Genomic DNA, 754 nt, shown 5'->3' on the forward strand with positions numbered 1-754 from the left:
GGGCTGGCTGTGAGGCTGAGGAGGTGACCCTGGCGGTGTGCAGTTCTATTACTCTCCGTTTTCTTCTGTGCAGAGATAATATGAAATTAAATATATTTTAAGTATTTATTTAAAGTTTTTAATGGTGGGAATAGAGACAAGTCTGTGTATAGCTAGATACAGAATGTTTACATATACATACATACGAAGCACTACACCCTGTGAGAGAAAACTGCGTCAAGTAAACTATAATTGAACAGTTTCAGCAATTATAATTATTTATAAAATTATTTAAACAATTATAATACAGTTATAATAAAATTATAATATAATTGGAATATAATATAGAATAATTTAACTGCATATTTTGGTTATTTCTCTCTTTTACTTTCTGGTGGCTTCAGAAGGCGGCATCTCAACTCGAGCGATGACGCACTGTGGGTGTTTGGGGTCTGTATTTTTTAACATTAAGCAGAAAATATTGAAATAATAATAAAATAAAAAATAAATATTTAATTAAACTTCTGCTTACACTTTTTTTCATTGAAAATTCTCTCTTTTGCTTGGAAACTTCAGCCAGAGGCATCAGTGGTCACCTGGCCGATGGCTCGGAGCCACACCTGTTGAGACCTTGGGCATTTGTTCCGTTTATCAGGTGAAATAATCATAGAAAATAAATTCATTGCATAAAAAAAGCAAAATTTATTTATTTAATCCAAACTTATGCACTAATTTAACTCCGTTTCAACTCAGCCTGGCCAGCGGCGCGCGGTGA

The sequence above is a fragment of the Eimeria mitis genome, genomic scaffold (assembly GCF_000499745.2).
Source record: "Eimeria mitis Houghton genomic scaffold, Emh_scaff457, whole genome shotgun sequence".
NCBI classification, from domain to species: domain Eukaryota; phylum Apicomplexa; class Conoidasida; order Eucoccidiorida; family Eimeriidae; genus Eimeria; species Eimeria mitis.